Source organism: Lepidochelys olivacea (assembly GCF_965140295.1).
Source record: "Lepidochelys olivacea isolate rLepOli2 genome assembly, chromosome: 1".
In the NCBI taxonomy this organism is placed as follows: Eukaryota; Metazoa; Chordata; order Testudines; family Cheloniidae; genus Lepidochelys; species Lepidochelys olivacea.
The window spans coordinates 66,689,385-66,703,160 of NC_140411.1; positions in this window are offsets into that span (position 1 = coordinate 66,689,385).

The window sequence follows — 13,776 nt, forward strand, 5'->3', positions numbered from 1 at the left end:
ACAATCAACTTTCACCAGAGTTCTGATTACTGTTCACTTTCAACTCCTGCTTTTAAAACATACAGAAATCTGAAAAAGAAAACACAACCTATTGTGGCTCCCTTTGGAGCCCTAATAGGATTTTATTTAAGTAGCATAGTATGTTTCCATTTCTTTTACCCCTTCTACAATATACACTGCTCTGTTTTTACATAACTGCACCAAATGTATAAAGTGAATGTAATTTATATACAGCTAAGTTCCAATGGAACCCCCTTATATTCTTTTTGCAAATTTGATTATATTGTCCATAATCAAATGATTTCAATTATATAGTCTCTTTGCCTGGATTATTTACAGACATTCCTTTGGAAAAGGGCCCATTTTTCCTTCAGAATGACTGCAAAGAAACCAAGAATTTTCTTTCAATAACACCTATCCTTTTAAATGCTGTTACAACATTTAACTGCTTAATTCCCTCCAGCATCTGCAGAGTTAACTTCTTACTCTCTTTCCTTAAATCACTTGCTTATTTCCCAAAATGACACCTTCATCAACTCAGATTTTACCATTCCAAGTACTATTTCAGGGATCTGAATTTCCCATGTCTATACTTACTACTTCCCTTACTCCTGCCACTATGCCCTTAGGGCTTCCAACCTGTTTTCCAATTTCTTTACCTGCTGCCTGCCTTCTTGTCTGGGCCCAATCCCTTTTTTCTTGCGGCACTGTCCCTTTCCATGGGCACAGGCTTTGTTCCACTACCAATTTAGCAAGGAAGGTGCGCTCCTTAATTAGCCCCCACCCCTCCTGGTCCTTTTCCTCTGCATAATCACCCCACAGGGTGCTCTCCTTGTAGTTGGGAGTGCCGTACATAAGACCTTCTCCTTCTTCACCCCCTGGACTTCTCCTCAGTCTTAATGAGGGCCGCTGTAGGGGTGCAACAAGGTTCCACCCAAAATTGATCATCCCCTGTGAGGCTCGCCACCTGGACTGAACGTACGGCCAACCGACATTTTAACTGTTCAATTTCCTTTTCATGGTGGGCACACTGCCGTTGCAGCTTATGCTGAGCATGAATGGTCAAATCTTTGACAAGCCCCTGAAGGACCGCCACTTGCTTAGCCAGTGGTTCCAGGTAGGTACATTCTGCTTTTTCCGCCTGGAAGTCCTGTCTCAAGGCCTGCAACTTGTCCTGGACATAGGCTTCGGTTGCTGTTTGGTTAGTAATTTGTGCTGTCAGTTGCTCAATTTCCACCAGCTGTCGGGTACTTGCCTCATCCCTTCTCCCCAACTCCTCTTTCAGTCCTGACAACATTTGATACCACATGGCCACTGCAGTCCAAATTAATTCCACAGCTGCCCCTAGGTTCTTACCCTTCTGCTTTTCATACTCGGCATATAGGTCTAACAAATCCTGCCACTTCTGCACTCTTTTCTGAAGCTCTGCCACCAAACCCTAGAGATTGTATCCCACCTTGGTGAGAGCCTTCTCCAGCTGGGAGAGGTCTTCACCCGCCTGAGAAGGAGGCAGCAGCTTCCCTTCCCTCTTTGCTGCCTCCCCAGTGGCTCGGCCATCAAGTCCACCAGCCTCCCATGACACTAGCGGGCTGGGCAGCTGGACTTCCACATCTGCGCTCCCTAACTCCATGTGTACAGCCTTGAACCCATCACTGATGCCATTGCCCATGACTGCAGGACTCCTGAGTCTGCAGCTGTACCCTTCTGTTTCCTGAACATGCTGACACAATCCCCTAAGGTCTTTTAATCACTTGAGATGTCACGCTCCCCACACCGGCACTGGGGCTTACAATGTTACCCTCCTGGGCCAGAGGGAGGAACGCTAAGCCACCCTCTGTATTACTCAGCCTCTACCACTGCAGGCCCATACACCCAATACAAACCCCTCTTTCCCCACAGAGGCAGAGCAAGAAACTCTAAGTTCTCCTCTTCCACTCAGTCATGCTGTGGTTGAGGGTGTATGCACAGAGGATTTTTCCTTTCGCTTGGAGCGAGGATCTCTAAGTCCTCCTCCTTTTGCCCAGCCCTTCTACAATGGGGGATATACCCACCTGCAACTGTGGCCCCCGCCGCCCACCATGGACCGGGGTGGGGAGAGGAATGCTAAACCCCCCTCTGTTTCTCAGCCCTTCTACAACTGAGGGTGGGCATACCTTTCTCACAAAATCCTCAACATGAAAGGCACAGTGCCAGGCAGGTCAACATGAAAAATCTAGGACAGAACAGTTGGTATGCTCCGCAGGGCTCCCCCCTTCCACAATTCACCACCAAAACTGTGACAGATTTCTGTTACCAATCTGCCTGAGGTGTCAGGTGATCAGGCTGAGGCCACAGGATCGTTAAGGAAAGAGATGATGGAACACACCAAGAGTCTAAGTTTTAAAGCTTTATTGATAAAATAATAAAATAACAGTGGAGAGTGATGGGTGCTCCTCACGTTACTCAGGGGAAGGAAGAAAGTGTTAGTGCCCCAAGCCCTAACCCACTTTCATACTCACACCTGCACTACCCAAGGCTGGCAGGGCCTAGGTGTAATGTAAGAAGAGGGGGAGGGGTGGACAGGAGTTCTGTTCTGTGCGCACAGGTCATTCAGGGTCCGCTGCCAATCTCCAATTTGCTTCAGATCTCAGGAGGGTTTTAAACCTTAGGGTCCTTTGGGGGCATCTCGGTCTGGGACTTCTTCCCCCCTTGCTCTTTGTACTGGTCCGAGCTGGCCTTTCACGGCTTCTTTGGTTTTCCCAAAACACCCTGGCTTTAGGGACACTACATCAGTTGTTTTCCCCCTTGTCGGCCTTCACTGTCTTGCTCGGTTTTGCAGACACTGCAGGTTTATGCAGTTGAATCTTCTTTTCTCGCGGCTGGTCAGAGTTGGAATCTAGACCCCCTCCCCTCCCGTCTTTCTTGTCAGGCCGCCGAGCATCGATCATGTGCTGTGGCCTTGAGCTGGAGCCAGCGTCTTATCTTCTGACTGAGCTAGCAGAAGTGTTGAGTTAACTTGTTCTCTGCTGTCTTTCTCCATCCCCCTTTGGCCTCTTGCAGCCTGCAAAAGAATCTTCCACTCCCCACTCACACCTTTGACCCTTCCCAAATTGCCGTGCAATGTTTGCAACAGCGTTAGCAATATACAATGCATAATGACTGCTGATCTGCCTCCCCCAGGGGACCCCCTGGGGGGCCCTTGGGTGTGACACAGTCATATACGCCACTCACCCTTGTTTGAGTGGCACACTATCCCAGTTAAAGAGTTTTGATAACTGTAACCCTCAACTTTCCATTATTACATTAACAGACTCCCTACTTCTGACAAGTGTGTTTATTGAGAAATCATAAAACTTCTGCTATTTTTGTGAATAAACGATCATGTGTCAGTGAACAATAAGCTCCAGCAAAGGTGCTCATAGGATTTGCAAGGCCCCTCAGAAGGAATAAGTTTGAGACCCCATAGAACTCCTATTGGGGTGCCAGCCACCAGAAATGCTAAATGGAAATAGGAGTTTGTTCATCTGGGACAGGGTTCATCTCGGACAGGAAAAGCGAGAAGCAGTATGTACTTCTGGATCTCCAAGAAGCAGTACATCTATAATGGCCTTTGTCTGATGCTCCATATGAATGTAAAGCCACCAAAACCCTACACAACTCATTCCTTTTAATAACAAATTTAAGCCCCAGAAAGTAAGTATTTCTAAGTGTGAAGGTTCCAGAACCAGGAGACCCGAGAAAGTTAAATTGTAACATATTGAATCATACTAGATTACACTTAATCACCATAAATCCAGCCATATCCTGGCTTCTTAAAAAGAATTTACGTGGATGGATCACATCAAAGTAACAATCCAAAATGAAGATTGATCAGTGTAACTGTGATCTCTGTACTTTTCTGCTTGTCATGCTTTAATCTTATAAACTAAGAGGATTCAGGAAACAGATCAGCTGTCTAGTCACATTTTACCTGGTTGTATTTGTTCATATGATCCTCCTTTCAGCTTTACAGAAGGTGGTCTCCAATTTTATTAAGAAGGAGAATATGTAACAAGTAACACCAGGGGGTTACATATTTTAAAATGAAATGACCTCTTTATTTCTCATCATACATTTTTTTCCTATTCTGTTTTAAAAACTTACTACTCTCCATGTTAGGAAATGAAGTAGTCAGCAGACAAATCGTGCCGCTTGCAGGTACTAGAAATAGATATATTTGAGATGTGAGGTTATTAGAATGTCTGCAAAAAGACTGAAAAATCATTTTACACACATAGGCTGGTTAATCAAAGCCTGGGTTAATTATTTTAAAGGACTAACCATGTATTGTTGGTATAAAAACCTTTACAAATTGCAAAGCCTACTTTTGCTCTTTCACGTGCTGTATTTCTTTCCCCAGTAAAGCACCAGCAAACTCATCAGCACTATAGATCATAAATGGGATGACTTAGAGGTATTGAAATATGATGAGTATATACACTTGAGATGTCAGGTAATTAATAAATCCTGCAAAATGATGCGCCTGAAGCCATGACTACTACTATTCACTGGTTTGGGTACATACACCTTTTAACGCACCTTCTCTCACTTGTGCACCTGCTAGCCTTCTAATTTGTACATCTGGCTTTTACCCTCTGCAGGCAGATGCACTGATACTTTTCACTTTCTCTCTCCAATCCCCTTTTTTCTTAGCTATTTCTTCCTTGTTCTTTATCTTTTTTCTCTACCATTTGCTCCCTTTAATGTTGAAAAAACAATTCCTTTCCACAAATTCTTTCCACCTACCTTCTCTCCTACATCAATAACTGAACCAAAAAAGAAAAGGTGTTTCATTTTTACAGCTAATTTGCTACGTTGCTGTGCACAGAAAAAGGTGAAACTTAAACTACAGCTAAGGATTCACCAATGACAGAAATGGGTTATTTTTGTCAATTTTCTCCTTTACTCTTTAATGGATGCCCACACAGCTGCCTTCCATCTCTGAGATCTCTGCTTTGCAAGAGCCAGTGCAGTGCTGCTCATCTCTTAGTGATGAGTGATTTTCACAATGTTCTGCGATTCTAACAAATTCTAAAGATTTTATTATTATCTAAACAGAATCAGATCCTGCACTGGAAGAAGAATTGACTAGATAAAACAAATAGTATTTTCCCTCTTTTCTATATGTCTTTATTTCATTCCAGAATCAACCACCTGTAATGTCCAAATTAATTTAGAGTAAAATTCACCCCTTTACAGAGGATGAGAGCAAGGGCAGTGCATCACTTAGGTTCTACTTAAGCTCTCAGGTGCACAAGTCCTGTGCTGGCCCTCTGGCACAGAGGTGAATTTCACTCACAGTGCAGGGATTTTTCCTTTATGCTGCCACAATGTGATTGCTCAAAGTAAATACACTATTGTGTGATCTAATTTGTTTAATATACATGAATGACTAAGGTTTTTGGAATGATCCCACTATAGCAACAGGTTGAATGGTGCTCTACTTTAGGTGCACACTAAATACACACAGAGCCACCCCACAAGCCGATGGCTTTTTCCAGTGTTGCTCTTTTGTTGTAAATCTCATATCAGTTAAAAATGTTGGGAGCTTTGGGAGGTAGGGAGGTGGTTGGTCTCTGGTCTTCTTGCTTGAGGTCGGCCTTGTAACAAAGATGTGACATACAGGAGTGCTAGCGAGAAACTGAAGTTTGTTTTAGGCCTGAGTCATCTGATATGCTCGCATAAGTATCCACTCACTCCAGTGGGCACTGCTATGATGCAAACCTCCAGCTCCAATCCCAGTATGCATGTTTGAGGAAAACAAGTAATTGAAAAGCCAAAGTGTATCATGATCAGTGAAAGTAGCATCAGAAGGTCCATGTCTCCTAGAGGGACTGTTATTGAAGGAACACCAAGAAAACACAGAAAATCAGGGAGTTAGACTGGAAGTAACTCAGCCACATGGACAGAGCCATCCAAAGGGTTTAATTAAGTTTTACTCATGCAACTAAACCTGCATTCAGCATCAATCTTTGCTAATGTAACACTGTGGCAGCATCTCAGCTGTGAGTTCTCTGCCGCTGGCAGAGTGAACCTTGAAACTCAGTCTGAAGCCCCCCCAGAGCCCTGGATTTTGCAGACACAAACACAGCCTCGCAATGGACCCAGTGGAGGGAAGAGTTCAAGCTGTACACATACCTGGCAGTGCAGGAGGACAACAACAGCAGCACCAATAGAGGTCAGTACAGCTTGGTTATGCAGCATGGTGGTGGTACAGAAGCCATGAGACAAATTACACATCTGCAAAGACCCAAAGCCACTGAACTGGGCATTGGAAAGTTGTCACTATCCATTGCCCACAGTGGATGATATCTTGGCAGAACTTTCCAAAGCCAGAATCTTTATGGTCTGTGAAGTGAGGAACAGGTTTTGTTATATAAATCAAGACAAAGAGTCCAGTATGCTGACAACCATTGTAACACCATTTGGTTGCTACAGATGACTGATCATGCTGATGAGCACAAGCCCAGCACCACAAGTGTTCCAGAGAAGTGTTGGAAGGACTGTGTGGGTTGAAAACAAATGCAGATGGCATCCTCATTGTAGGTAAAGGGAGCAATGATATAGAAGCTGAACAAGACCATGACAGTGATGCAGGGACAAGAACATCAAATTGAGCTCAGAAAAAAAAATGTGTGTGGTGACATACATTGGACATCCTTAAAAACCAGAGGGACTAAAAGCAGATTCCAACTGGAAGGTTCTCTCATGGATTGATAACTGTTTAAAAGATAGGAAACAAAGGGTAGGAATAAATGGTCAGTTTTCAGAATGGAAAGAGGTAAATAGTGGAGTCCCCCAAGGATCTGTACTGGGCTCAGTCCTATTTAACATATTCATAAACCATCTGGAAAAAGGGGTAAACAGTGAGGTGGCAAAATTTGCAGATGATACAAAATTACTAAAGATAGTTAAGTCCCAGGCAGACTGCAAAGAGCTACAAAAGGATCTCACAAAACCGGGTGACTGGGCAACAAAATGGCAGATTAAATTTAATGTTGATAAATGCAAAATAATGCACATCGGAAAACATAATCCTAACTATACATACACAATGTCTAAATTAGCTGTTACCACTCAAGAAAAAGATCTTGGAGTCATTGTGGATAGTTCTCTGAAATCATTCACCCAAAGTGCAGTGGCAGTCAAAAAGGCAAACAGAATATTGGGAATCATCAAGAAAGGGATAGATAATAAGACAGAAAATATCATATTGCCTCTCTATAAATCCATGGTACGCCCACACCTTGAATACTGCATGCAGAAGTGGTCACCCCATCTCAAAAAAGATATATTGGAATTGGAAAAGCTTCAGAAAAGGGCAACAAAAATTATTAGGGGTATAGAACGGCTAATGTATGAGGAGAGATTAATAAGACTGGGACTTTTCATCTGGAAAAGAGGTGACTAAGGGGGGATATGATAGTGGTCTATAAAATCATGAGTGGTGTGGAGAAAGTAAATACGATAGTGTTAATTACTCCTTCTCATAATACAAGAACAAGGGACCACCAAATAAAAGTAATAGGTAGCAGGTTTAAAACAAACACAAGAAAGTATTTTTTCACGCAATGTACTGTCAACCTCTGGAACTCCTTGCCAGAGGGTGTTGTGAAGGCCAATACTATAACGGGGTTCAAAAGGGAGCTAGATAGATTCATAGACGATAGGTCCATCAATGGCTGTTAGCCAGGATGGTGTCCCTAGCCTCTGTTTGCCAGAAGCTGGGATTGGGTGACAGGGCATGGATCACTTGATGATAACCTATCCGTTCATTCCCTTTGGGCACCTGGCATTGGTCACTGTCAGAAGACAGGTTACTGGGCTTGATGGACCTTTGGTCTGACCCAGCACGGCCATTCTTATGTTCTAACAAGATCAAGGCAGTCAGAGACATGCCACCTCATATGAAAGAGAGACAGTGTTTCATAGGAATGATGCATTTTCTGTACAAGTTCTGTCCATCCCTGGCTGCAACAGCAGAACCCATATGTGAGCTCACAAGGCAGGAGGTTGAATGGGACACAGCAGGTCCCCAACAACAAGCATTTGACTCACTGAAACAAGTGATAATGGGTGTCCTGAAGTACTAACAGCCTGGACAGTGACTGACACTCCAGGGTGATGCATCAGAGAAAGGGTTGGGTGTAGCTATTTTGCAGGAGCTGCCGGTAACTTAAATCAGCAGAGTTCTGATAGCGTGAAAAGGGAGATGCTCAAATAGAAAAAAAAGCATCTGACTGTTGTATTTGGAATGGAGAAATTCTACCATTACATCTATGGCCACTCAGTAATAGTGCAAACACACCACAAACCCCTAGAGACAATCATGGCAGAGCCCTGCCTCGGCACTCCAGCGAGATAGCACATGTTGATGCACCTGCAGCGCTACCAAATAGGGATCAGACATTGTCCAGGATGACTATTGGTGTTAGCTGGCACCCTGACAGGGCATATATATCCAGTATGGGGGAAAGGGATTAGATCATTTAATCCATTAACATGCTATACTGTCTCCTAGTTTCAACAAGGACCCAGATGTAAATCAAAGAGGCTATAGTAAAGAACATCCAGCAATAGGCAATCAAGAGATTGATATTAGCAGGGTGACTGGAAGATAAAAGACAAGTATGGATAGGAATAGGTCAATGTTTTCAATGAAAGATGAACCGAGAGTGCAGGAGGGAATTATATTTTGAGGCCAGAGAGCTGTTATACCTGACTCATTACATACGAATGGTATGCAAAAAATACATGCCTTGCCCTTGGTTTTGACAGCTGTGTTAGACAGGCTTGAGAATGTACTTTCTGGCTGGGGATGAAAACCCAGCTCAGCTCCTTGATAGAAGGTTGTGACACCCACTGGTCATGTGATAACTGCAAGCAGAAGCAGAAAGCGACCCTGTTACCATTTGAGCTGCCCACCTGACCATGGGAAAATGTGGGAGTGGATTTATTTACCTTCCAGGAAAAGCAGTACTTGATCACAGTGGACTATTCAGATTTCTGGGAGGTTGATACCCTGCCTATTACAAGAAGCCAGTCAGTGGCTAGCAAACTGAAATCCCACTTTCTGAGATATGATATTCTAGACACTGTATTCACTGACAATGGATCCCAATTTGTCTTTGAAGAATTCAAGAAATTGCATGCAAATTGGGACTTTGACCACCACACTTCCTCCCTAGCATACCCACAACATACTTACAAGGTGGAATCAGCTGTGAAAATACCAAGAAACTGGTATTATTTTTTTCTGGTTTTTGTTAGCATTTTTGGTAATCAGGAATACCCCATCACAGAAGTGCCAAAACAATCCAGTGCAGGCATTGATGGTGATGGAGCAAAACCATGCTACCAATAAGGGGAGACCTTTTGCAGCCAGAAGGATGGAGCAGATGGCCAACAATCAGAAAAAGCAGAGTATGACAGGCCAGTCAAGAACCCTACAAACTCTGGAGACTGGTATTGTTACATCTGAACAGCAGTGTCAAGAGACCTTGAAACTGTTCTAAATGGGTAGTCAAGAAATTCCCTGATGTAAAGGAACTCTAATTAGTGTAAATCCGATATAGCTGTCTCCATGTCAGCCCTGCCTGGATTCATCACTATAACATTGTGTCAAAGGCCAGAACTCACCCCATGCTGATGAACTTCAGAGGCTGAACAGCCTCTTGGGTCCATTACAAGCTATCACAAGCTTTTAAGCTTCTCTGACTGGTTAAAATCCATTTCTTGGCCAACCCTAAGATCAAGATGAAAGTGCTTACAGGTATCTCAAAACCACCTTTGCATCTCCTAAATTCATCTGAATCAAGCTCTACAATGCAGCAACACAAGTTATAAACTAGTGTGTGTGTGTGTGTGTGTGTAGGCCAATTCTACTTTCAGATGAGCATCTGTAGCATTCGAGCAAGTGCACATTCACAATCTGCTTTCGTGGCTGGTCTACCATTATTATTAGCTGATGGAGTTACCTTCTCAGCTCAAGGGGTAGTGATCTGTGCTGTGGTGCCAAAAGTCCCAGGTTAACAGTCTGCAGATGGTTCATGAAGGGAATCTTTATACATGTACTTCTCCCACTGACTTCCATGGGAGTTTCACATGCACACCAGATGCAGATTTGAGAACATAATATTTCCTATCAATTTACACACCAGTTTTGTTTGTCAAAAATAGCAGGGGTTTGTTTGTTTGTTTGTTTGTTTTTCGGGGGTAGGGGAGAGAGTTACTACTTAAAATTCACTAAATATACAAAAAGAAAAGGAGTACTTGTGGCACCTTAGAGACTAACCAATTTATTTGAGCATGAGCTTTCGTGAGCTACAGCTCACTTCATCAGATGCATACCGTGGAAACTGCAGCAGACTTTATTTATACACAGAGAATATGAAACAATACCTCCTCCCACCCCACTGTCCTGCTGGTAATAGCGTATCTAAAGTGATCATCAGGTGGGCCATTTCCAGCACAAATCCAGGTTTTCTCACCCTCCACCCCCCCACACAAATTCACTCTCCTGCTGGTGATAGCCCATCCAAAGTGACAACTCTTTACACAATGTGCATGATAATAAAGTTGGGCCATTTCCTGCACAAATCCAGGTTCTCTCACCCCCCTCCCAAAAAACCACACACACAAACTCACTATCCTGCTGGTAATAGCTCATCCAAAGCTCATGCTCAAATAAATTGGTTAGTCTCTAAGGTGCCACAAGTACTCCTTTTCTTTTTGCGAATACAGACTAACACGGCTGTTACTCTGAAACTAAATATACAGTGAGTGTTTAGAAGGCTCAGTGAAAATCAGGTCTAAGACAGACATATTGGTCTTTTGTTTCTCCATTGTTAACTGCTCTGTAGTATTCTCAAGCAGTCAGCAAGGTGTCTGGCTGTCTGCAATATGAATGGCTGAGTGTTTCTTGCAAAAAATGGAATACACTACGTTGCTGGAATTGCATACAAAAAAATCTTTAGTGATATGGAAAAAGGCTTTGGGACCTTGGATGTCAGTTCTAGGAAAGATGAATTTATAGGGAGAACAATATCTCTCCTAGAACTGACATCCGAGGTCCCAGAGGCTTTCTCCATAACACTAAGGGTTTTTTCATGCATTTCCAACCATGTGATATATGGTGCACGTAGTATTTTGAACTATTTCACACTCAAAGTGACACCAGCAAACTGGATCAGAAAATCAGTTCCCCCTTCCCCCAATATTGTTTCAGAACTTTTGTTTCTAGCAATTATTTGCTTAGCAAAATGGAAAGTAGCATTTTGCAATGAAAGGGAAGGTCAGAGCTCAAATTCAGCTTGCCTTGACACTTGCTTTTCATCTAATACCTTTCTTTGTGTTCATTAGGGATATATGATCTGGGAAACTCTCTGGGAATTCTGGGAAACTAAATGGCAAGGAATCCATAGGTACAAACTAAACCAAACCTCTTTCAAGTTACATATTTTGTATAAGCTTCTTTTGCAGCCCACTCAATTGCAGCAATCCTTCTATCTGAATACTGCAAAGACGGCTCTCCAGGTCTGTCTCTCTTTCTTTTTTATAGCCAGCTGATCCCCTTCCTAAACACAGCTGAGCCAAACACAGACATCAGTAAGACAATGGAAGTTTTGCCATCATGTCAATGGAGGCCTGGCTTAGTCCCTACAGTTCTGAAATAAGAACTTTCCCATCTCACAGATTCATAGATTCTAAGGCCAGAAGTGATCAGTGTGATCATCTAGTCTGTCCTCCTGTAAAACGGGGGCCAGAGAACTTCCCCAACATAATTCCAAGATAAAATCTTTTAGAAAAACATCCAATCTTGATTTACAAGTTGTCAGTGATGGAGAATCTGCCACAACCCTTGGTAAGTTGTTCCAATGATTAATTACTCTCACTGTTACAAATTTAAAGCCTTATTTTCAGTGTGAATTTGTCTACTTTCAACTTCCAGCCATTGGGTTGTGTTATACCTTTCTCTACTAGATTGAGGAGCTCATTATTAAATATTTATTCTTCATGTAAGTACTTATAGACTATAATCAAATTACCCCTTAACTTTCTCTTTGCTAAGATGAATAGGTTCAGCTCCTTGAATCACTTTAAGGAATGTTTTCGAAGCTTTAATTATTCTCATAGTTCTTTGAGGAATCCTTTCTGATTTATCAAGATCCTTCTTGAATTGTGAGCATCAGACCTGGACACAACATTACAGTAGTGGTTGCACGAGTGCCAAATACAGAGGTAAAATATCCCCTCTATTCCTACTCGAGATTCCCCTGTTTATGCATCCCAGGAGCACATTAGTTCTTTTGGCTACAGCATCACACTGGGTTTTCATATCAGCCTACCTTGTCCATATCACTTATACCAAACATAATATCCTCAAAATGATCCTGCTCTATTATTTTAACTCCTCCTTAGATACAGGTGTTCTACCAATTATGATATATATGTTTTTATATTCTTTTTTTGCACGTCCTCTGTCTCTATAAAAACAACGAGGAATCCACCTTAATTGAATTGGTTCGTTAGCACTGATCCCCCCACATGGTAAGGCAACTCCCATCTTTTCTTGTGCTGTGTATTTATACCTGCCTATATATTTTCCACTCCATGCATCTGATGAAGTGGGTTTTAGCCCACAAAAGCTTATGCCCAATAAATTTGTTAGTTCTAAGGTGCCACAAGGACTCTCCTTTTTGCTGAACTCTGTCTTTATGTTTCACTGAAAAGGCACTCCCCTTAAATATGTGTAGGTTAGGTACTGATACAAACTGAGGAAAGACCTTCAGTACTTGCTTATAGAGCCCTTAACAAGTCAAAAACTCTGATTCTATAATGCCATTCTTGGAGAGTACAACTTTTGAAGAATGTAATCTTGGAAATTACAGCAGTGCAGTAAGATGAAAGTGTCCACCCACTATTTTGACAAAAACAACACAAAACAAATCAGGGAAAAGGAAGAAAAAAAATCACCCATATTATTACAGTAGTTTGTAAGAGTGTGGGGACTACTGTTAGAAAAAATAGAAATAAAACTCAAAGGGTAATATGTGGTCCTACAAAGATTTTTTGGATTTTTGTTAAAGTATGTCCTAGCCCAGATTTTCCAGACAAACTGGTATCATCTTAGTGGCAGTTTTGGGATAAACCCATCAGCACCTTGTTTCGTGTCTAGAAGCATATAGCAAGCAAGGTAGAGCTTGGAATAGAGATGTTTTGTGATTGCCTTGCACATAACCATATTCTGCACTAACTGAAACATCAGATTGTCTGTTTGAGTAGCCCGCCAAAAGTGCATTAAAGTAGTTCAGTCTTTTCCTTTTTCTCACTGATTCCCCCATGCCCCTCCCCTATTGACCTTCTTTTGTCCTCTCAAGCTCTGTATTTCTTTCTTTCTTTTTTGAACCCTAAGGCCAGTTCATAACCCTCCTTCTGTGAGATGTTGTTCTTCCATGAAATCACATCAGTGGGTAATTACATTGAAACACAATGACACAAAACAATCACATATGGACACATCACAATGTAATATGAAGATCTAGTGCTCATTAACACTCTGTGGTCCTCTGCAAATGTAATAAGCAACAAAGTGGTTTTCTAGCTGTTGAAGTCTGACTACCTCCATCCTCAATAGAGGGTGCATGGGAATCAAACCTATTTTATGTATATGATAATGAGTGAATGTACAGTTTTAGATCAAATACCAAATTCATCTTTGGTGTACCTACTTCCAACTCACTTAAACCATGGTCCAAT